The sequence below is a fragment of the Heloderma suspectum genome, chromosome 17 (genome assembly GCF_057233095.1).
Source record: "Heloderma suspectum isolate Gila_16-S chromosome 17, 16-S_ref, whole genome shotgun sequence".
NCBI lineage: Eukaryota > Metazoa > Chordata > Lepidosauria > Squamata > Helodermatidae > Heloderma > Heloderma suspectum.
Genome location: NC_139474.1, coordinates 21,558,044 through 21,580,621, shown reverse-complemented (window position 1 = coordinate 21,580,621; position 22,578 = coordinate 21,558,044).

The window sequence follows — 22,578 nt, the reverse complement described above, 5'->3', positions numbered from 1 at the left end:
GTTACCATGTGTAACTGCAACCTGAACTATCTCCTTGGGCATCCCCAGAGAGAAACACAAGAATGCCACAGCCAGTGAGACAGCAAAGACACACTCAGACAAAATCCAGCTCCGTTTTCTTAAGTCCTGCAATGGGACAGAGGAAGAGATTGTAAATAAAGCCATTGCCCACAATGGCTCATAAAGGCCTCTGCTTGAAATGGCATTATTAATTCCCAGAAGGGTCAGCTGGGCTCTGCTCCCCACTCCCATAAATTTGCTCCTGGTTGCCTTTTAGGAAAAAATCCTTAACTTTTTTTTCCCTTCTCAAGTTGCAAGAAGAGAAAAGGGGGGTCCTTCTTTGGAGGTGGGGATTTGCAAGGGGTCACTGGTGATTTATCAAGTCGGGAGAAAAGGGTGTTGTGTGCCAAGGATTGGGGTGGACTAGGCGAGTCGTGGGGGGGGGATTGAGTGAGCAGATTGACTCAAGTTTCAGCCATGCTTATTTTGTTTTTCCTCCAGGTGTGATTTCCTAAAGAGGACTTGTGGATATATAAAATATGCAGTCGTTTATGCGGGGTTCAAAAGGTCTGAAATTATTGAGCCTGACCAGCACAAATGGACACTGACATGCTTGACAGACAGGAAAACTTGGGAATCTATGAACTCAGAACTCTGAAGACCCAATCCTGTGCAGGATTAGACAGAGGAAAGTCCCAGAACTTACAGCATTCCCCAGCCAGCTATGCTGGGACTTCTGGGACTTTCTGGGACTTTCCTCTGTCTAAACCTGCACAGGACCAAGCCCTTAGTCCATATGGCCTCAGCCTGGAAGACAGTTCATAAGCTTCGTGCCGCTCTCACCTCTAACTTCTTCTTCTGAGGAATTCTTCTTCTGAGGAATCTTGTTCCCCATGTAACATCACAGCCACTGATGAAGGCATAAGCCAGAACACTTAACACTAAATATATTTTGAAATTACTCTGATTTTAGCATTTCTGTCTTCCAGATTTCTACACAGGCAGCAGGAAAGATAAGTGACAAACATTCGTAGACGCTGAAGCCGTCCACAGATCCGTCATCTAATTAAATGTAGACATTTCAAATTCTCACATGACTGATTCACACATGACCAACAGTGCAGTGTCTAAGTCCCACTGAGTTCAATGGGGCTCACCCGCAACCAAGTGGCTACAGGATTTCAACCTGGCCCTTCAGTCCAGAGAGATGGAATTCTCCATTGCCTCACATCTGCCCATGCCACAGAATGAGGTGGCAGAGCAGCCTTCTCCAGTTCCCATCATCCCCAGGCATGGGCCATGCTGGCTGAGACTGATGGGAGTTGTTGTCCAACATGTGGAAGGCACCAGGTTTGGGGAAGGCTGATTGGCTTTATCCTCTCCCACAAATTTGTCTAATCTTGTAGCAGGGGGTTCCACAGATGAAGTCTCAGCAGTGTGTGGATGGACGTCCCTTTGTCTCCTGCTTTCCTGCCAATCAATTGGAAGCTGCCCGGATGGAGAAGGCCGAGGTAGTTTTTTGGAGTGGTACGAAAAGACACTTTTGAATGCTCCCTGCAAGTAGAAACAACAACCCCTCCCTGCAAGTAGAAAACAAGCACAAGAGGATGGGAGATGGGCTAGAACCTTTACCTTCCCACCCTCATATTTTAAGTTCTGTTTTTTTACTTACAGAATGTTTTTTTTTTTTAATGGGGGGATTTAAATGGCGCCCACCCACACACCTCTTCAGCCTGAAGTCATACAGTCTGCTCTTCCAGCACCTCAGGATTCTGCCCCATCATTCCTCTCAAGGCTGTGTGACTCGGCAAGGCATAAAATACTCCCGATCACTTGGGGGTGGCTATGGCTGCTGAGGTGAAGTAGGTTCTTGCTGGAGGAAAACCATTTTTTTATTTGAGGTTTTATTTACTCTTAGCAAGCCCCAGGAACTGCTTTGAGGACTTAGGAAAAAGCGGTGTACACATTACCTGTATTTATTTAATGCACTAATAAGGGGGGGTTAGAGTGGGGGGGGCGAGGATGAAGTCCTCCGTCAGTGATTGGCTAAGCTGCGCTAGATGTCACAGAAGGCTTTGGACAGGCAGCAGGCTGCAATTGGCTGAGACACGCCGAGTCTCCAGAGGGACATGATTGGTCGGAGGGCATGAGGGTAGGGATGGGAGGCGTGGCCTAGGAAAGGGGGTGATTAAGACCCCCAGCAGCGAGTGGCTAAGCTGCACTAGATGGCACAGATGGCACTAGATGGCACTTTGGGCAGGCAAGCGGGTTTGGGGAAGGCACCAGAGGAGACCGGAGGCCAAGGGAGGCTTAGGCCTGGACACCGGGAGGGCCAGGGGAAGGACTAGAGAAGGGAAGGCAGGCAGACTGGGCTGAGAGGAGAGCAGTGGGGGTCGCTGCGATGCCCACCATATCGATGCGGAGCAGCCTGCTGAATCTTTGGCCTCAGCTATCTCTTGCTGGGCCTCCCAAGCCCGCTATTAATAGAACCCCGTCCCCCTGCACTCCCCCGGGAAGAAAAGCTGCCGGAAGCACGGCGCGCTGAACAGCAGGCCGCCCTCACCTCGTTGTATTCAAGGCCGGAAGACAGCCGCCCCCGCTCCCCCACCGCCCAGCTCGGGCGGGGGGCAGGGCACAGGGTCCCCCCCCGGCTCTCTATCACCCATTCTTCGGAGGCCGAAGAACAACAAAGGCCCTGTGGCTGGGGACAGCCTCTTGGCTCAGGCCCCGCGCGAGGACGGATGGCCGGCCACCGGGGCGTCGGGGAGCCACCAAGGGCCGTGTCAGCGTCAGGTCAGGCGCCAAGCGGAGAAGGGGCCGCGGACGTAATTTACGGCCAGAGCCGACACCTGGAGTTCAGCCTTGGCCAAAGCCGAGGCGTGGAAGGAAAAGGTTTCACAGTCCCAAGGAAAAGGGCGGGTGGGGAGAAAGAGTTGGAAGAAGGAAAAGAAATCTGGTGTAGTGGTTAGAGACTTGGGAGATCCAGGTTCTAGTTCCCACTCAGCCAGGAAGCTCACCAGGGGCCTTTGGGCCAGTCACTGACTGACTCTCAGCCTAACCTACCCGGCAGGGTGGTTGTGAGGACAAAATGAAGAGGATCATGTACGCCGCCTTGTGAGGAAAAGGCAGGATAGACATGTAACAATAAAAAATAAATAAACGTGGTGCTTTCAAGCGTTCAAAAGGTGCTTCACATCCATAACATAATTACAATCCTTACAACAACCCAACAAGGTAAGTTATTATTATTATTTTTAGCCCCCACATTGCAGATGTGAGTGTGAGTGAGGCTCAGAGAGAGTGGCTTGCCTGCCACTTAGTGAGGCCATGGCAGAGCAGAGGCGACATTCGAAATGGGGCTCTCCCTGATTTTCAGCTGAGTGTCTTAGTGCCTGTGCTACATCAGCTCCCCTCTAGTGTTCAGCTGTGGAGGCTTTGGGAAAATGTAGGTTTGAGAAAATACTCTGGGAAGAATCTGGAGAGCGTGAGGAAATTCAAGATGGAAAAGATCAATCATCAGGGGTGTAGAGGTAGATTCTGAAGTGGCCACACGGCAAGGACTATCCACAAATGCAGGCAGCTGTGTTGATATGTCTCCCTGTCTCTCTCTTGATGTGTATTATATATGTGTTTTGTAGGTCTTTTGTAGAGCGAATGGGTCTTAATTGCCCATTCAAGACCAAGCCACCCCAGAATACTTTGCATTACAACAGGGAGCAATATAGTATCAATATAATATCAGGTGCGATCCTGGGTGCACGCTCTCCCAGGTCACAAGGAGCGTAAAGGCCCTATGAACTTGGCCAACATCCTCCATGAACCGGGGGACACCCCACGCCCAGGAACCCTCTGCAACAGGCCAGGGTTCAGCGACAACACAGGTACAGGACTTCTTTCTGCCACAGGCCAAAGGTGTGTGTTTGAGCAGGTCAGAACATGAAGCAGGCTGCTTCTGAGCATGTGCAGAGTACCTTCAACCCGAAACAGAGTAGCCAAACGGAGCAGGTTGTAGTTCATGTCGGGTTGTTATTTTGATTGGTGCTGTATTGCATTGTTTTTAATTAGGTTGTACGGTGGCTAGAAAAATCTATTTGGGGAGGTGTTTTTTCTAATGAATACATTTTTAAAAAACCTTCCCAAGTGACAACCCCACCTTCCGTTTTCGTTGAAATAGAAATGCCACATTCTTCGGCCTGGATTTCGAATTCATGCTGACTCGGGTATGAAGTGTACATAATAGCCATGAACGGAGCTGCTTTTGGTCTGCGTGGATTAGCCGTGCTTAGCCCCCACACACACACCCCACACCCCCACACACACTTTTCCTTACCTGAAAGGCTGCATGGGACAGGAACCTGAAAAGACATGTTCCGCTGGAGAGCTGCTGTAGCTCAAGGAGGAGAGAAGCGTGGATGAAAATCTAGAGTTTGGGAGTCCGAATCTCTTCCTTGGTTTATATTGTTTCCCCTTAAAAGGCAGCTTCAAAATTGAGCTTGAAATATAAGTTCAGAGGTCCATCTTCTACCTGCCAGTGGAGCACAGCAGGGAGAGGAGGCAAAGGCTGAGAGCTCAGATCCCCTTTGGAGGATGAGTGTGTTTTGCCTTGTTCAGAACAAGGACTGCCGCCTGAAATCTAAGTCCCGAAAAGCTTTTTCCAGCCGCTGCTATAGCATAGTGAGGGGAGAATCCTAGTTTTGCACTCAGAGGCTGAGAGTTGACTAATGGTTGTTAAGATCTTCCAGAGAAGGCTTTTTTGGTTTTTTTAGGAGCTGCTGCCTCCTTTAAGTCTGCTTGCAGTTAGATTCTCTAAAGCAGGGGAGGGCAGAAGGTAGCTCTCCAGATGTTTTGGACTTAAGAACATCAGAACAGCCGGGTCCATCTAGTCCAGCATTCTGTTCACACAGTGGCCAACCAGCTGTCGACCGGGAACCCACAAGCAAGACATGACAACGGCACCCTCCCGCCCATGTTCCCCAGCAACTGGTGTACATAGGCATACTGTCTCTGGCATTGGAGGCAGCAGAGAGCCATTAAGACTAGTAGCCACCGATAGCGTTCTCCTCCAGGAATTTGTCCAGCCCCCTTTTAAAGCCACCCAAATTGGTGGCCACCACTACATCCTGTGGTAGCAAATGCCATAGTTTGTCTATGTGCTGTGTGAAGAATGACTTCCTTTTATCTGTCCTAAATCACATCAGCTTCATAGGATGACTGCAGGGTCTAATATTTTGAGAGAGGGAGAAAAATGTCTCCCTCTGCACATTCTCCACAGCATGCATAATTGTGTAGACCTCTATCATGTCTCCCCTTACCCTCCTTTTCCAAGCTGAACAATCCCAGCTGGTGTAACCTTCTCTCATAGGGGTGATGCTCCAGCCCCTTGATCATTTTAGTTGCCCTTTTCTGCACTTTTTCCAGCTTTACAATATCTTTTTTTAAGCGTGGTCACCAGAACTGGACACAATATTCCAAGTGTGGTCACACCATAGATTTGTATAGGGCAGTCTGATGTTGGTGGTTTTATTCTCAATTCCTTTTCTAATTATGCCTGACATGGAGTTCGCCTTCTTTACAGCAGCCACACGCTGGGTTGACATGTTCATTGAGCTGTCCACTGCAACCCCAAGATCTCTTTCCTGATCGGTCACTGCTAGCTCAGATCCCATCAGGCTATACTTGAAGTTAGGATTTTTTGCCCCAACAGGCAAAAATGACCTCAACTCCCAGAAGCCCTTGCCAGCAATGGCCAATAGTCAAGAATTCTGGGAGGTGAAGTCAAAAACATCTGGAGAGCTACTTCCTGCTCACCCCTGCTGTAAAGTCTCCTCCCCTCCTTGGGAGACAAATGTAAATTCTGGGGGGATTTTTTTTTTATTTTTTTTTTACAACCTGGATTAGTTGTGGGGCTGGTGGCTAGAAGTTTGAGTCATCTTTGTGGATTATGTTTGGGTTTTTTTACCTGAAAGTCTGCATGGGACAGGAGCCTGAGATACAAGTTCTGAAAACACTTGCTTTAGAGCTGCTGGAGCTGCTGTACCTCAATGAGGAGAGAAGCCTGGGAGAAAATCTAAAGTTCAAGTCTCTTCCTTGCTTCGTATTCTTTTTCCTTGAAAGGCAGCTTAGAAATTGTGCCTCAGATTTAAGTTCTGGGGTACATCTTCCGCCTGCCGGTACAGCATAGCAGGGAGAGAAGCCAAGCTTTGGAGCTGGAGGCTGAGAGTTCAAATTCCCTTTGGATCGTTGTGTTTTGCCTTGTAAAAAACAAGGATTGCCACCTGCAGTATAAGTTCCGAAAACCATTTTCAGCAGTCAATATAACATAGGGGGTAGTGGGCCGGGGTGGAGGGACCTAGTTGTGCAGTCAGAGGCTGAGAGTTTGAATCCACTCTGGGGGAGAAGTCTTTTTTCATAGCCTTAAGGCCGGAGCCTGAAATACAAGTTCCAAAAGGGTTCTTTCAGCTGCGGGTATAGTTCAGTAGGAAGAGGAGCTTGTTTACAGGTCTGAAGGCTGAATGTTTGAGTGCCCCTTGGTGCTTTTTGTTATGTAATGGCTCCTTTGGCTTGGAGCCTCAAATATAAGTTCTGGGGGGAAATGTTCACCTGCTGGTATAGCTGAGTAAGAAGAGGAGCCTGCATACAGGCCCTAAGGTTGGAAGTTTAAATTTCATATTCATATTGGCTTATTTTCAGCTTAGAATCATAGAATCATAGAATAGTAGGGTTGGAAGGGGCCTACAAGGCCAGCGAGTCCAACCCCCTGCTCAGTGCAGGAATCCCAGTCAGAGCATCCCTGACAGGTGGCTGTCCAGCCTCGTCTTGAAGGCCTCCAGTGTGGGAGAGCCCACCACCTCCCTAGGGAATGGGTCCCATTGTCGTATTGCTCTTACAGTCAGGAAGCTTTTCCTGATGTTCAGCCGGAATCTGGCTTCCTGTTACTTAAGCCCATTATTCCGTGTCCTGCACGCTGGGATGAGCAAGAAGAGATCCTGGCCTTCTTCTCTGTGACAACCTTTCAAGGACTTGAAGAGCACTATCCTATCTCCCCTCAGTCTTCTTTTCTCAAGGCTAAACATGCCCAGTTCTTTCAGTCTCTCCTCGTAGGGCTTTGTTTCCAGTCCGCTGATCATCTTTGTTGCCCTCCTCTGAACCCTCTCCAGTGTGCATCCTTCTTAAAATGTGGTGCCCAGAACTGGACACAGTACTCCAGATGAGGCCTAACCAGTGCTGAGTAGAAGGGAACTAGTACTTCCCGGGATTTGGAAGCTATGCTTCTATTAATGCAGCCCAAAAGAGCATTGGCCTTTTTTGCAGCCATATCACATTGTTGGCTCATATTCAGCTTGTGATCAACAACAATTCCAAGATCCTTCTCGCTTGTAGTGTGGTTGAGCCACGTATCCCCCACCTTGTAACTGTGCATTTGGTTTCTTTTTCCTAGGTGCAGAACTTGGCATTCATCCCTATTAAATGTCATTCTGTTGTTTTCTGCCCAGCGCTCCAGTCTATCCAGATCACTTTGAATTTTGTTTCTATCTTCCAAAGTATTAGCTATCCCGCCCAATTTTGTGTCATCTGTAAATTTCATCAGCATTCCCTGCACCTCCTCTTCCAAGTCATTAATAAAAATGTGGGAGAGCACTGGGCCCAGGACTGAGCCCTGCGGTACCCCACTCGTTACCTCTCCCCAGTTTGAGAAGATCCCATTGATCAGCACTCTTTGAGTCCGATTCTGTAGCCAACTGTGGATCCACCAGATCGTTGTTTCATCTAGCCCACTTTGAGCCAGCTTGTCCATCACAAGCTGAATATGAGTCAACAATGTGATGTGGCTGCAAAAAAGGCCAATGCTCTTTTGGGCTGCATTCATAGAAGCGTAGCTTCCAAATCCCGGGAAGTGCTAGTTCCCCTCTACTCAGCACTGGTTAGGCCTCATCTGGAGTTCTGGGCACCACATTTTAAGAAGGATGCAGACAAGCTGGAGAGGGTTCAGAGGAGGGCAACAGAGGTGATCAGGGGACTGGAAACAAAGCCCTGTGAGGAGAGACTGAAAGAACTGGGCATGTTTAGCCTTGAGAAGAGGAGACAGAAGGGATAGGATAGCGCTCTTCAAGTCCTTGACAGGTTGTCCTTCTCTGAGAGGCCAGGATCTCTTCTCAATCTTCCCAGAGTGCAGGACACGGAATCATGGGCTCAAGTGACGGGAAGCCAGATTCCGGCTGGACATCAGGGAAAACCTCCCGACTGTTAGAGCAATACCACAATGGCGCCCATTACCCAGGGAGGCTCTCCCACCCTGGAGGCGTTCAAGATGAGGCTGGACAGCCACCTGTCAGGGATGCCCTGACGTGGATTCCTGCGCTGAGCAGGGGGCTGGACGCGAGGGTCTTGCAGGCCCTTTCCGCCCTGCTCTTCTGTGGCTCTGTGAGGTCGCTCCCCCACTGCGGCCTGGGATCGTTTTACCTGGAGAGTCTCGCTGGGTTTGAGCCTCAGAGGCAAGTCCCGAAAAGGCCTCTCCCAAGGACTGGGGGAGCACAGGGGTAAGGCGCGTGCCTGTGAGGCTTGCGGGCACGCGTTCCTTGGGAGAGGGGCCGGCCCAGTTGCCCGCAGCTGGCAGTTGCGGACGAGGCGCATGGAGAAACAGAGGCCTGTGGGGCAGGGGCAGCTGGAGCAGCCTGAAGTAACCTGGGAGCGCCGAAGTTCACTCCCAGCAGCGTCTTCCCGCGTAGTGTCTCTTAAGAGAAACAAATTGTAGGCACCCCAGCAAAAGCCTCTTTTCCTCGCACCCCTTTTACGCTAGGCGCCCCCTCCCCAGCGTGTGGGATGGCATCTCCGGGAGCTTACAACAGACCCCAGCTCCGCAGCCAGGCACCTTTCCCCGCTGCGCTGTTGGAAGGACCTATTCGGAATGTATATTTCAGGCTCTGGGCCCAAGCAGCTGTTCTGAGTAAAAAGACAGTAAGCCGAGGAGGGGATTAGGACTCCCAGCCTCTGGACCCCAAAGCAGGTGTCTCCCTGCTGTGCTGTTGTGCCAGCTGCTGGAAGGCTTTTTCGGAGCTTGTATTTGAGGCTCCAGTCCTAGGAAGCCTTTGAGAGGCAAAGAGAGAAAGGAGGGCTTGAACCCACATCCCTGGGCTTCCCAGAACACCCAATATGCCCAAGAGCCATAGGAAGTACTGGGGAGGAACGTCTGCAGGATCCTTCCAGAGCTCTGATTGGAACTGGCCTTTACAAGCCAAAAAGGGCTCGCACACCTAGTGGGACTCGAACTCAGGCTCCGCAGCCAGGCATCCATTCCCGCCGTGCTACGCCAGCTGTCGGGAGAAGGGTTGGGGAACTCCTGTTCAGGCTCTGCACCCGGGTTGCCCTTCAGGGCCATCAAAATAGCAGTGACACCTAGTGCGGGCAATCCCCCCAGGTTTGAGCCCAGGGGGCTCAAGGTCCCCTGAGGTGGAGCGGCCACTGCAAGCACCCCTCTCGCATCCGCCCAGGCTGCAAGGGGACTGTCCAAGGCCAGAGACACAGACCTTCACGTGTGGGTTCGAGAGGACTGCCCGCCTGTCCCACGCAGCCTTGCCGAGAGTCCAGGGCAGGGGCCTGAGGGCAGAAGGCCAATCCCCAGGGCTTTGGGACTTCGGGGGCTTCATCGCACGGAGCTTTTATCCAGCGATTGAGATGGCTCCTTCACGGGACTTTGCGGGCTCTTTACGTGACGCCGTGGTCATCCAAGCCGTCTCCGGCCCTAAATGCCCTTTGTTCCGTTTTTAAATTGATCGCGGATAATGAGCTATCAAATTACCCCGTTGTGCTCCGCTTCAGTTTCCGTCATGAAAAGAGTTAAAGCAGCAAGAAGAGGAGCGAGATCAACGAAAGATCATGGGAGATGCTCTGACTTGGGTTCCTGCACTGAGCAGGGGCTTGGACTCGATGGCCTTGTAGGCCCCTCCCGACCCTACTATTCTACGATTCTATGACTCAGATTGGGCGGGGGGAGCGCATGTAAAGGGAGTCAGTGGTGATCCTGCATTTAAAACGGAAGCAGACAGCCCCGTTGCAAATGCCGACTCTTAGGCTGGCGTAGAAATGCCCCGGTCCTGGAAGCCCCGACCAGCACGGCCAATGGTCAGGAATGCGAAGTCCCAAACAACTGGAGGCCAAACCCCGCGCCCAAGAGGGCCATTCTAGACCAGGCCCGGGCTGCCCCCCCGTCTGCGCCCCCTCGGCCCTGCTCCTTGCCCCCACCTGCGGACGTCGGAAATGGCCCGCCCCCCGCTTCAACCCCCGCTGCACTGCAGCTTGAACAAAGGCTTCACTTGCTCCATGAAGCCTGAGTGCAGCACGGGGGGGTCGCTGCTTGGGAGGGCTAACTCCCCCCCCCCCGAAACCTCCCCGCCCCTTGCTTCCTTGAGGCTCGGAAAGAGTCTCCATTGGCACGAATGGAGCCTAAAGGAAGCGGCGGGGAGCGTTCTGGGGGAGGGTCGCTGCTAGGGAGGAGAGCTGTTTTCTGGTGCAGAGCTGCCGTTTTAATTTCCCACAATGCCCTCAACAGAGCAGCAGAGCCTTGTGGGAGACTGAAAGGGCGTTGCCTTGAGGGCTGGGAAATTAAAATGGCGCTCCCCATCCTAGCTGCAATTTAAGGGGGTGGGGAGCAGACTGGGAGCTTCCATTTCAATTTCCCACAATTCCTCCCGGCACAGTACCAGAGCATTGTGGGAAATTTAAAGGGGAGCTCTGGCGCCAGGTAAGCCCAGCAGGGGGCGCCACTGCTGTGGAAGCAACAGTTTGGATCACGGTGGTAGCAGAGGGGGGAAGTTAAGTGGTCTAATTCAGCTTTCCCCAACCTGGGGCCCTCCAGATGCTTTGCACTCCAGCTCCCATCAGCCTCAGCCAGCATGGCCAGGAATGCTGGGAGTTATAGCCCAAAACATCTGGAGGGCTCCAGGTTGCAGAACACTGGTCTAACCCTTGCACACATAGCCTCAATCCAGATCCCAGCTGCAAACATAAGACACACCACTATTAGCCACGGAGGAGATTACATACTGGTTTATTCAGGGTATCTTTATTCTGCTCCCCTGCCAAAAAGCCTCCCGGAGCAGCTTCCCTACAATCAGTAGAAGCAGACGGTCCCTGCCCGCAGGCTTACAGTCTAAAGAGAACGACAGACAAGGGAAAAGGGTTGAGGAGGGAAGAGGAAAATAATAGCGGGGGAACGGGGACTGGACTTCTGGTGGGGCTGATGAAATGGCTTTGCCTTCCCCACCACATCTCCCTCAGCACAGCCTGCTGGAACCGCTGCTGGTGCTGAAACGTGCAGATGTGAAGCTTTAAAATAGAGTTCTCAAACTGCATCTCCAGTGGCCGGGAGTTCCACAGGTCCAAAGGCAGCGGCGGCTGTGAGCAGGGCATCTGCGGCTATCGAGGAAGAGTTCTGTGGAGCTCAAAACCCTGCACTGGGGCGGCCACTGAGGCACCAAAAAGGACACAGATACGATGTGTGCATGCTAATTTCTGGAGAGAGGCGCCGACCCAGAAATAATCCCTGTGATTTAGATGGAAATGCAGTTCACCGCACCCTGGTGGGGAAGACAGTGGCCGGGTGAGCTGGGTGCTGCCTGTGCGGCCCGCCAGCCGTGGGTGGGCAGCCCCCGGCCCCCTGCTCTGCTCTGCTCTGCCGTCTTCGGGCTCTCCATTCCTAAACCGAGCTTGGACCAGACAGCCCTTCAAGCAGAAGGCAGTTCTCTGACAGCCTTTCTAAACAGAGGGCCGGCCCTCGTAGAGCAGAGCACACAGCCTTCCTGGCCGGCACACTCTGGGACTAGCACAGGGGCGCAGGACCTCTTTCTGCCCGAGGGCCGGATTCCATTCTGGAGACGCTCTCAGGGGCCGTGTTCCCGGGGTGGGCGGGGCCAAAGGGAAAAGGGGCAGGGCCAGAATCCCAGCACAGCATAGCTCAAAGTGCTTCAGCCTGTGACTGAACCTTCGCAGAGGCATTTCAACCTCTTAGAATGGGGCGGGGGGGGGGGCTGTGCAAGAGCCGGGAATTCGCCAAATGGTTGGTGGCTGGGGGAGAGCCAGGGGTGGCAGGGGGATGGTGTCCATCTGGGAAACCCTGGGAGGCTCCGTTTGGGCTTCTGCACCCCTGAGTTACAGGCACATGGGAGCCCCTCCGTTTGTGCGAAGGATGCATGGAAGCGAGAAAGCCCCCGGAGGCAGCCGGCTGCAGACCCCCCCACACACACACACGAAAAGAGCGAGGGAAGAGGCAGGACAGGCTGCGCAGCCACGCCGGGCTGTGGTCTCCGCGCTGGGAATCCAGGACTCATGGGTGGGAAAGCGGCTCCGTCCTGCAAAAGGCGGCCTGCCAGCCGGGCCTCCGTGACATGCGACCCTCCTGTTTCCTCGTCCGGGAAGGAGTTAATTATGCGCGTAAAATTATGGCCGGTCCTGGCGTCACGCAGCCAGATTAATCAGTTCCTGTCCTGACCTTGTGTTCTTTTCGTGTCTCCAGGCCCACGAGGCATCTCAGGGGAGGAGATCTTTCTGCTTCTCCCCATCCCCTTGGTATTGTTTTGGAGCATCCTACTTCGCCACACACACACACACACCGCCCTCTTTTTCTTCTCTCATTTTTGTGTTCCTCAGAGAGGGGTCCCGAAAGGTTATCCCAACAGGGATCTGAGGCCTGAGAAAATGGAGCTGGCGCAGATCACCCGAGCACGGCTGTTGCCTACAGCGGATGGCCCTCCTGCCAGGAGGAGACAGCCATGGTGTAGGGACCGGCCTGGAAACAAGAGAGAAGATTTGCCAGATGGGCCAAGCATCAAGGTTCTAGTCCACATTGTAAAGCCCTTCTCACGCTCCCCGTTTCCTGTGCAGGAGAGACCACTGTGGACTTGCAGAGTAAATGCAGGCACACGTACAGGTACAAACAGGCTGCTCCCAGGGTGACGTCAGCAACGAAGCAGTTTATTCCTGTGATGTTTACGAGGCCTCTTCCATGGCAATGGAATTCACTGGCGTTCATTGCTGCTGGGAGAAGAAGGAGCAACAGTCCCTGTAATCCCTCACACTGACCGAAGCAGGCGGAAGGTCGTGCTCTCAGAAAAGGGCTCTCAGGGAGGCTGGGACTTAATTTATTTAATGCATTTCTTAGCTGCCTTTGACTGAGACCGCAATCAACATATGGGCAATTTTGCACATTTACACTTCCATCTAGCAAGCGGAGAAGCAATGGGCCCATTGTTTTCCCAAAGGGAGATGTCCCGGGAGGGGGGTGGCTCGCAACTCCGAATGCCACACCCGCTTACCTAGAGACGCCCTTTTGCCAAACAGCTAAAAATGCTGGTGGTGAAGGAATGGCACTCTGCACATGCTTAAGGGCAGGCACTCCACTCCCAATCCATTCCAAAAATGAGAATCCACACTGGAAAAAAAGGTGTGCTTAAAAGCTGGTCTTGGATCAAGACAGAAATGCAAAGGACTACCATCCCCTCACCCCTGGCAACAACAACAAAGTGAAGAGTCATTTGATTTTCACTCACCAGGAATGGAGGAAATAGCTGGCAGGTCCAGACACCACGGTCTGGATGGAGGAGATGCACAGGGATGTTGTCTGGGATATGAGAGGGGGGAGTTCTGGAATGGCATCTTTCCAGAAGCGAGTGCCTGTGACCTCTTTGCACCAAGGTGCTCCCTCCGTGACCCCATGAGACCACCCGGAACAGGTGAGGCCCAAGGCGTGCGGGAAACTCTTAAACGTGTCGACTCGGCTGAGATGTCCACGGACAGGTGGTGCGGTCATGGCTCAGAGCTTGGGAAAGTTCATTCTCGCAAGCCTGCTCACCCTCCGAGGGTGGCCGGGGGGTGGGGAGAGACAAGGATCTGCCACAAACCACACAGCGGCTGACGTTGGAAGCAAGGGGAGGGTTGGATCCAGACTTAGTCCTGCTCAGAGGAGACCCATTGACATCATTGGGACAAGTTAGTCATGACCAGCCTAATTCCTGGTGATTTCATCAAGTCTCCTGTACGCAGGATTCATTCTGGACCGAACCCGGAGTTCTGACGCCTTCTCTTCTAGTTCAGTGTTCAGTGCCAACAACAACAGCGAAACGCCGTAGCCGGCTTAGGAGGATCAGTACTGAGGGCGTTTACCCACGGTGTAAGCGGAGGAGTGTGCAGCATCAAATGATCGAAATCAGTCTGCGGGGAAATGGTGGCTTGGTCCTTTCCCCCTAAAAATCAAAGAAACTCCACAAAACAAAACAATCAGAGGTCAGTTGGACGACAGACGTCGAAACATCCACGGCTCTTGGCTGCAAAGCTTTGACGAGTCTCCGAGCGGAGGGCGGTTTCGCAGAATTAAGCCAGTCGCCTAACTTGGCTTCTGGGTTGTCTGAAGGAGCAGACGTGCAAACGGGACAATGTTGATTTCATGGCTAATCCAGATGGCAGCTTCCAGGTGGCCCCAGAGCTGAGATAGATCCATCTGGGTTGGCCCCTTGGCTATGGACAAGGGAAGCATCTGCAGGGAGACCCGTTAGGAACCTGCCTTATACCAGGTCAGACTACATGCCTGCCTCAGCCCAGTATTGCCCACTCCAACTGCAGCAGGGAAAGGGTTCTTGGGACTTCTAACTGAAGATACCGGAAATTGAACCCAGGACCTTCTGCATACCGAGCATGTGCCTGACCGCTGAGCTAAAGACCGTCCCCATAGGGCAGGGGTGCAGAACCATGGGCCACATCTGGCCCCTTTCCCTTCCCTCCAACCACCCGATGGTGATTCTCCAGCTTTTGTGCAGTTTTCCCCCATTCTAAAAGGTCGAAATGCCTCTCCTAAGGTTGTGCTGCTGGCAGTCAGAGCATTCAGTTAAAACATGCTGGCATGTTTTGGCCCCACCCCCTTTTGCCTTAGGCCCCACCCAGCACCAGAAAGCGGCCCCCGAGAGCTTCTCCAGAACAGAATTCAGCCCTGAGGCTGAAAGACGTTCTGCACTCCCGCGGTCTGGTGTGGTGCTAACCCTGCCAAAATGGGAGATGCAGAATGGCAAAGAAGAGGACCCTTTTGCACGCCAGCCCTGCGAGTTCCCCATTTGTGGTTTGCCCTGGTGGAGAGCTGCATGAGACTCGGAATAGTCCTGCCCCTGTCCACTGGTTCTCTTTTCTTCCCGTGCACCTTGCCCAGCCAGGGCCGACTCCCGTTTTGGTGGTGACTCCATTCTCTCGACTGGGCTCTGCGAGGCCAGGAGTCAGGTGGGCTAGTGCCTTGGGCAGGTGGCAAGCAGAAAATCAGCCAGGCTGGAGGCTGGTGGTCAGGCAGAGCACAGGGACAGGGGGCTTGTTCCCTCAGGGACATGTGGCCGAGACTGAAAGAAGACTGAAAAAGGCTCTGGGGCCTTTGCGCAGGCTCGCCATCCAGTACTGCCCGACTTCCCCAGCGAGGAAGAGTGTGGCTGGCCGTCAGGAAGCCCCCTGCACTCCCTTCACTGGCCATCGGTCCCAGGGGCACTGGGAGGGCGCCCACATTTGACCCACAGAGCGGCCAGAAGGAGCTCAGCCACTCCGGAAGGTATGTTTTTACCCCACGACCTGATTCCACTCCCCCCAGAATTGCTTCATCACGCCCGCAGCAAAGGAGACCGCTGCTGGGAGTGCATTACGTGCAGAGCCCCAAAGAGAGATGCTGTTTCTTTCAACCTGAATGTAATTGTGTATTCCCTATTTATTTATTGTCAAAACTGACATACCGCCCTTTTATAAGCGCTGTAATTCAAGACAGCTCACAATGTGGGGGCGAAAGACCCACAATTTGAAATGTTATTTTGCTCAGGCATTTTAGCACTTTAATTTTAAAACCTTAAGTTGAAGTTCTTTTAAAACTGAACTGACTGTTGGGTTTTCATTTGGCTTGCTGGTTCAAGAGTGGTGGTGGTGGCTGAACTTGCTTTTTAATGTGTAATAGTATGGTTTTTACATTGGGTTGGTCCTTTGTTTTTAGTGCTGTGTATACCGCCCTGGGATTCTGTGGATAAAGGGCAGCTTCATTTAAAAAACATATACGTGAATACGAAATAAAACGACAATCATTTATAATCAACAGAAGCTGAACTTTTACAAGTGGAACTGTGAGCCAACTTTTAAAACACGAGTGGTAAAAATTCCGCTAGATTTGGCTTTGAGGGACACTGGTGGGGCGGCTCCAGTCTTGGGCCTCCTCCTTCCTCCCACCTGTCCCTGTCTGCTCCTTTTTCGAGTGTGTTTTGACCTTGTGATCCAGAGCTGTCCCTGCAACGTTCAGCATCACTTTGCCCCAAATGAAACACACAGTGTGTGCTCGATGTTCCCTCATTTCTGGTTCAACCAGGAACAGCAGATGTGTGGGCCAAGCCCGGAAGTGCCAAACCAGAACTGGTCACAAGATGCCGGGGCGAACACCTGTCCTGCGTCACACCAGCCACAATGCACCGTGGTGCCCCCTGAAGCAACGGGCCCCTGGCTTGGAAACTCACTCTCTGGAGCGCCCAAAGAGATGGCACGGGGGGCTTGCCGACCCAGTCTCCAAGGCAGAGGAGGCGGGCCTTCAAGCCCTGGAAATGGTTTCGGCAGTGAGGTTGCCTGAAGAACATGCAGAGAGTGCCTCTGAGCATATGTAGAAGTACTGTTTCTCAAAACTACTAACTTTTAATGGTTTTATATGATGTTTTATCAAGTTGTGTTTTATGGTTTTAATTTGAGCCTTGGCTATAGGCAGTATAGAAATGTAGGGATAATAATAATAATAATAATAATAATACCCACAGATAGTGCTAGCCCCTCCTCTCCGTGTCAATTTCTGGCATCCCCCAAGGCTGCTCTGGCATCTCACACCCCAGAGCTCTGAAACTGGGATGGAGATGTCCATGTGCTGCGTTCCTAACGTGGCATTTGCGGCAGGGGCAGGGAGAGACCCAGAGCCCGGTCCAGGGCCTGGGGGGGGGCAGCAGCCCGCTCGCTCTCGGCCTCCCTGGGGCAGCCGGAGGCGGGTTGTGTGGAATGCGGGGAAGGCATGACCGAACGTGTCACGCGGAGGGCAAGGGAGGTTGTGACCTTTGCTGGAGAGCGGGCCCAGCGGCTGGAACAAGGGAGCTTCTTGTGTTGAAATCGAAGAACAAGGAAAAGCTATTCTGCAGAGGAGTGGGGGGCGGGGCCATGTGGCAAAGCCGGGGGGAGCGAGCTGCAAAAACCGGCAGATGTCTAGGGGCGTCTCATCCAACTCAGGCCCCTTCAGGTGGGCCTTTGGGGGGTTGGGCCAAGCCGTAAAGTTCAAGGGCCAAGTTGATTACGCAGTGAGGACCTGTCACGGCAACGCCTAGAATGGCTTTCAGCATCTGAGTTTGGTTGCCGCACATCAGTCATGAGAATATAAGACGACCGTTGCTGGATGAGACCGCAGAGCCCATCTGTTCCGGCATCTTTACTCCAGCAGCAGCCAGCCGGATGCTGCAGTTCCCAAGCGGGAGTGAAGACATTTTCCAAACCTTGTGGTTCGCCCCCGAACACTCGGAGCGCCCCTTTCACTCTCATGGCGAAGAGCATTCATAGACCAGTCCTTCGTGAATTTGGCCAATCCGTTATGAACAGCGTTACTTTTTGGGTATCGAGTATGAGGATTGCTTGCTTTGGGCCAGAAACCAACCTGTTGGCAAGACCCTTTCGGCCCAATATGGGAAAGTATCTGGGCCAAAGAAAAGACTGATTGCATTGCGCTTCTGTACCATCTTTCTGGGACCAACTGGTGGTTTACAAAAATTCAGAAAACAAAAATCCTAAATGGAGGCCCAGTAAAAGGTTAAAAGCAACCTTAATAGGTTTGTGAGAACCGTGGGGACTTGAAAAACAGTGCTCCAGAATGGTGACTCAAGGAAATAAAGTAAGAAAATGCTTACTCGGTCAGCTTACTGACAGGCGTTCAGAGGGGCAAATGGAAATGCATCCATTTTGAAAAAGACGTTCCCCGTTATTTTTACAGCCACTTCAAACCTGGATCGGATCACCGCAAGGGGGCAGATTTTAGGTGAAGGGGGATCGCCAAGGGGTTCGGATCAAGCTATCACGGGCTGAGGCTTCCCAGGACAAGCGCGGAAGATGTCCCGAAAGCGCCACAGGCTCACGGAGGCCCTCTGAAGCCAAGCCCAGCTAAATTTTGCCAGCGTGTGTGCTGGAGGGGGACCAAACCCAGCCCGAGGATTACATTTGGGAGCTCAGCCTCATGTCAGGTCCAATTGCCAGATGAGCAAAGGCAGGCAAGGGAGCAGAAAGAGGAAGAGCAACCTGGGCAGGCCACCCGGCGGGTCAGAACAGAATTCGGTGTGGAAAGGAACGTGGGGGATTTGCAGAGGACTCGGTTGGTCCCGAATTTCCCCTCCATTTTTATCTTTGGCACCTTTCTCCTTATTCAGGTGCTCAGCACAGCTCATCCATCTTTACCATCACATTTGTGTTTCACAAACGGCAAGAGCTAACGCACAAAAGAACGGAAGGTGCCTCGTTCTGACTAAGCCTCCTCGGGACAATCTACTCGGCGTCTTTTACGCTGAATGGCAGTGGACTTCCAGGGTCTCTCTCAGACTCAGGACATTCCCAGGTCTATCTGGAGATGCTGGAAGCTGAACCTGGGACCTTCTGCCTGCAAAGCAGGGTCTCTCCCACTGAATGACAGCCTTTCCCTAAAAAGTAAAGCAAGACTCCAGTCCTCATGATTCTGAATAAAGGGCTCGTTTAAATAGGGGCATAAGAAGTGATGTCCCTGGTGATGTGTTTGTTGGGGTACAACAGTCAGGTGCCCTCCAGATGTGTTAGACCGCAACTCCCAGGGCATGTTCTGAGTTGTGGTCCAACACATCTGGAGAGCACCAGACTGGGAAAGGATGTCTTCACTGACTCACAGCCGCTTTCCAGGATTTCAGGCAGGGGGTCTCTTCCAGCCCTACCTATACATTTGAGCAGGTCACCACTCCCCATCTTGCCATAATATCCCTTCCTTGAGCTGCCTCCCCTCCCCTCCCCTCCCCACCCCCAAAAATGTGGGGAGGGGGAGAGCCTGACCCAGGTCTTTCCTGTAAGTTGTTTAACTACTTAACAAACATTTGCCTGGGTGCACCCTATCAACCCTCCTGTGACCTTCTATTTTCACCCCCTGGTTGCAGAGGAAACACTACCACCATTCAAAAAAATAATTTTTTAAAAGCCCCCGGCTCTCGGGGTCAAGGGTGTCCCCCCATTGCCACTTTGATACATTCTGGCAGGCTATATAATTCGAAGAACGCCCTGTTAGCATCAGCGTGACCCACCATGACCCCCCCCCGCCGCCGCCCGCTTGCCTGCATATCTTGGGTGGGAAGTTTCCAAAGCTGGGGTCAGCAAATGGTCAACGGGTTCCTAAACTCGGCCTTCTGTGAGACAGACAGAGAGAACACCCTGTTGGATTTCGGTCTGACTTGCCGTTCAACCTTCCCCCACAGGGAGGAGGGACATGCAGTTAATTTTTTAAATCCCATACAGCCGCCAACCTTTTTTTTTCTGGCAGCGCTCCTGTTCCTCTAACACAACTGTGGGCAAATCGCAGCTTTCCTGATGTTGTTGTACTACAGTCCCATCAGCCCCAGCCAGCCTGGTGGGGAGAGATGATGGGACTTGCACTCCAACAACATTGTGAGGGCCAGAAGTTGCGCTCTTCCCCCTTCTTTTCAGCTTTGCAGTGGGCAGAAATCCAGCCGGCGAAGCTGTCCATGGAGATGCACGTTATGGGGGAGAAGATCACCTTCGACAGAATGCTGGCAGCATTGCCGTGGGATGCTCCGGAATGGCCAGAATTCCAGCTGTGGCCCAGGAGGCCTCAGCTAAGTTCAGCAGGGCTCTTAGGCTACGCTGCAGCAGCCCCTGGCATTCCAATAGCCTTTCCCAAGGGGGGGCTGTCCTGGGCACCTCCCCCATCCTTCACGTGAAGATGGCACGGTGGGCCAGTCCAGCATTGAGAGGACCAAGAACCCAGCAGCCTCCAAAACGACCTTGGTGAGGGAGGCCGTCGCAGAACGGTGCCAGATTTTGCCCCAATTTGAAAACTGGTTAGATTCTTCAGTTTCTCTACGACCAGAGAAAGGGGCGTTGAAGCTCATGCCCACCTGGGGTGCCAGAAAGAGAGAGCACGGGGGGGCCTGCCCAGTTTTGACCCGCCCAGCGCCAACACACCGCCCCGGACACAGCACCCCCCAAAGTGATGCAGCCCCATTCACTTATGAGGACCCCTTACTCCCCCGATGAAACAGGCCCAGGTCGCCACCAGGCACAATCCGTCTTCCAGCCTTTAAGGAAGAGGGGAACACAGGAAGCTGCCTTAGACCGAGTCAGAAAATTGCTCCATTTAGCCCAGTATTGTCGACACAGGCTGGCAGCAACAGCTCTCCAAGGTTTCAGGCAATTACCCTACCTGGAGACGCCAGGGATCAAGCCTGGGATCTCCTTCTTACACAGAAGGTGCTTTACCATCAAGCTATAGTCCCTGCTCTACGACTCATCCCATGGGGTGATGGGAGTTGTAGTCCAACACATCTTCCTGGCTGGGCAAGGCTGGCGTAGGGCATGCAGAACAGAACCTGCAGCCATCCTTACTGGTGGGTGGGAGAACTCCCAGCGCTGCCCCTCCCGGCTGTGACCATCGGGTGTCACCAGGGACAGGCGTTTTTCTGAGCGATAAAAAGTTGCTGGGAACTTCACCTGCCACCTCCCCGACCTCCATCAAAGGCTGGGGGCAGGGGGGGGGGCTCGGTCCTCCTCCATGGTAGCCACAGCCCTTCCAGAGAAGGTCATTCGCCCTGGGTGTCTGACTGTAACACGTAATTAGAGGCGATTAGCAGCTTAGGCTGGGGGCAACAGGGAACATTCTTGAGAATCTTGGCTTCATGTTGATCCATCACCTTCCAGGTGTTGGCCGGGGGCGGGGTCTCCTTTCCTTTGATGGTGGTGGGGGGGGGAGTTGTTTTGTCCAGGTGTGGCCACTTAAACCTCACTTCCCCCTAGGTGCATCATGGCACCCCGGGCAGTGCAAAAGTCCCGCATAGAGGATTGCCAACACTGCTCGAATCCTCTGGGCCCGAGCATGTTCTCCTCTTCTTGGCCCTTGGTCAGGAGCAAGAGATGCCATCTGGCCAGAGACTCCAGGATGGGCAAAAGAAAATCCTCCTTTCTGCAAAGTGTGAATTAAAGGGTGACGTGGCAACCCTGGGCTTCGATGAAATTATAAGGAGGTTGGGCACCTTCATGCGGGGAGATCAAGCCGCAGCTGTTAGCCACAATGGAACCTCCAGCTTTAGGAGCAGTGTATCCTTAGCACAAGTTGCTGGGGGACAAATGGCAGGGAAGGACTGCTGTGTCCATTGTGCCCTGCTTGGGGGTCTCCCAAAGGCATCTGCCTGGCTGTGGCACAAAACACAATGCTGGGCTAGACAGACTTTTACTCTGATCCAAAACATTCTTATGCTCTCAAAGCCAGAAACATTTCCCCGGAGCCATTCTTACTGAGGGAGCGTGTGCGTGGGGTGCTACAGTGCCCGGTGGAGCACTGTGGCATGGTGTACAGAGGGGTGATGGCTGCATCCACGGCACCTCTGAGCATGTGCAGAGTGATGTCCCCTGAAAGCAAGATCCCAGACACATTTCTGAGCATATTTATTATTTTCTTGTTTCAAGCGTCCCCTGCCTTTCTATCAAAAATGGCACTCAAGGTGGGGGCTACTCCCAGTTGACACATACAAAGTCATCATTATGAGGGTGGTGTCCCTGAGCATAGTAAGAGTGCCCCCTTCTCTCACCCACCCTAATAGCTGCAATCCCTACACCCAGACAAATCTGGGATTATGGGTAAGGCACGAGGAGTTGAATTCATTAACAAGGGCCGTCAATTAGCTTATTAATTGTTAAGTAAATCGTTCCCAAACTTTCCATTAAGTTATTATCTTATTGAGACAGGTCAAGAGAGTAACAGTTCCTACAGATTTCATGCAAGGGAGGTTTGCAGATTTCATGCAGACCCACAGTTATGGGGAGTGACCCAGTCAAGGAAAGTACTGGACTTCTAGCCCCAACGAGATACGCAAATGCTTTACAGCAGCCTCTCCCAACCTGGGGCCCACAATTCCCGTAATCCCCAGGTAGCATGGCCGCTGGCCGGCTGGGGGTGATGGGAGTTGCAGCCCTACACATCTGGAAGGCACTGGGTTGGGGGAGACCGCTTCACAGAATATCACCAGCAGGAGGTCGCTGCCCCGAGGAGTTTACAATCCACAGTGCAAGCAGGACCGGTTTGCCTTCATTGCATCTTAGTTATGTACCGCCCAGATGAGCCCAGAAACAGAGTAAGCCCAGATTTACGGCGTTCCGTCCAAGGCGTCTCTCGACATTAAAAGCACAGCAAATATACCGAGGAGAGAGCGCGCTGCGCCGACTTCACGGGCAAGTTCGCCATCTCGTGGACACACAGAAAACCGCCGCCCGCCCCTTTTATCCACCCCCGACTCTGCACTTTCTGAAACCCCCGGCACG